Source organism: Octodon degus, unplaced genomic scaffold (genome assembly GCF_000260255.1).
Source record: "Octodon degus isolate 3935 unplaced genomic scaffold, OctDeg1.0 scaffold00027, whole genome shotgun sequence".
Lineage (NCBI taxonomy): Eukaryota > Metazoa > Chordata > Mammalia > Rodentia > Octodontidae > Octodon > Octodon degus.
This window is the reverse complement of record NW_004524603.1, coordinates 6,708,160-6,709,736: the sequence shown is the minus strand read 5'-3', so window position 1 is coordinate 6,709,736 and position 1,577 is coordinate 6,708,160. Positions and strand designations below refer to the sequence as shown.

Sequence of the window (1,577 nt, the reverse complement as noted above, 5' to 3'; positions counted from 1 at the left end):
GAGGAGGAAGAAGAGGAGGAGGAAGAGGAGGAGGAGGAGGAGGAGGAGGTGGCGGCGGCAATTGCAGTGCTATTAGCAGCTTGGAGATCTTGAACTGGCTTTACAGGCAAGAGAGTTGTACTTTTTAGCAGTCTAGAGACATTTTGTAGTTTTGAGGCCTCATTTGTGTTTTGGGGGCCATGATGGAGCTGGAAGGGACAAAGAAATAGGCTGTCTGGGAGCCAAATCTGTCGCTAGGTCCTCCCTGAAAGAGTGAGACAGCTCCCAAGTCCTTGAGGCAACTCAGCAACAGTCCGAAACTATGAGCTGGGCACTGCAGAAGGCAGTGATGGCTTTGCTGTCCGCAGCCCAGAGATTGTGCCGCAGGTCGATCAACAGTCTAGGAGGCTGACGCGTGGCTGGATGCGTCTGCGCTTCCTGTGACACCCAGCAGCAGCAGTCAGGCCTTGAGGTGAGTACTCAGCTCACACCCCTGCGGGGAGAGTTTTCAGAATTTCAGGATTGCAGCTGTCTGTCTCAGGCTGATGCAGGCATCGTCCTCCTCTTGGGGAAGAGTCAAAGAGGAAAGTGCAGGGCTGAGCGAGAGGGAGGCTGAGAGGTGTGGTGCAAAGGAGGTGGTCGCTTCTAACTTGAACAGGAGGTGCTTCCCAGAAGCGGTGTGGGGACTGGCTTATACAGGAGTTCAGGTTTGGTGAGATGTCCTCCCAGGTCACAAGTTTACGTCCAGCAGAAGGGGTGAGAGGCCAGAGTCTCAGTTGCTCTGGTGATAGTGACTTTCTTTTTTCTTTTTCTTTTTTTTTTTTTCGGAACTGGGGATTGAACTCAGACCCTTGCACTTGCCAAGGAAGCACTTATTCTACTGAGCCATCTCCGCAGCCCCCGATAGTGACTTTCTAACAGAGGGAACTTTTTTTTTTGGCTGAACTGGGGATTGAACTCAGGTCCTTGAACTTGCCAGGCAAGCACTTATTCTACTGAGCTATCTCCCTGGACCCGGGAACTTTTTAAAAAAATATATTTAGTACAGGATCTCACTATGCATATTGGACTCATAGTGATTGTCCTGTTTTCAGCCTCCAAAGCGCTGGGATTACAGGCATGCGTCACCACGCCCAATTTCGATCACTGTCTCAGCATGTCCCGGTCCCGGAGGCAGGGCCAGCATGGCACACAGGGATGGAACCCCGGTCCCTGCATCTGCCTAAACAGCAGCTTCAATCAGCTGAGCTATCTGGCCAGCCTTCTTGACTTTTTAAAAATTTATTTATTTATCTTATGACTGTCTCAGCCCACCCTGAGGGCGGGGCTGGCATGTGGTGCCCGGGATTGAACCACAGTCTCCTGCGCCTGCCTAAACTTGCCTAAGCAGTGTTTTAGACTGCTGAGCTATCTCACTGGCCCCCTGGCCCTGGCTTTCGCTGTGAACATCAGCTCTCAAGCTCAATTTGCCCTATCTGTAATGAGTCAACTCACGTTTTAGATTATAAATGTAAATCTTGTGCTTTCTGTTGTAAATGTATACTCACCACTGTTCTAAGTTGATTAGTAACTAGTGGCTGTTTCTTGCTCTTTGCTAA

At 50.2% G+C, this 1,577-nt stretch overlaps 1 protein-coding gene across 1 annotated transcript in view; it reads left to right on the top strand.

The window, feature by feature from the left end:
• The window catches only part of Znf398 (zinc finger protein 398), a 127,116-nt gene that overhangs the window by 72,635 nt on the left and 52,904 nt on the right, over window positions 1-1,577 (top strand). The gene's annotated exons all lie outside the window — the stretch shown is intronic.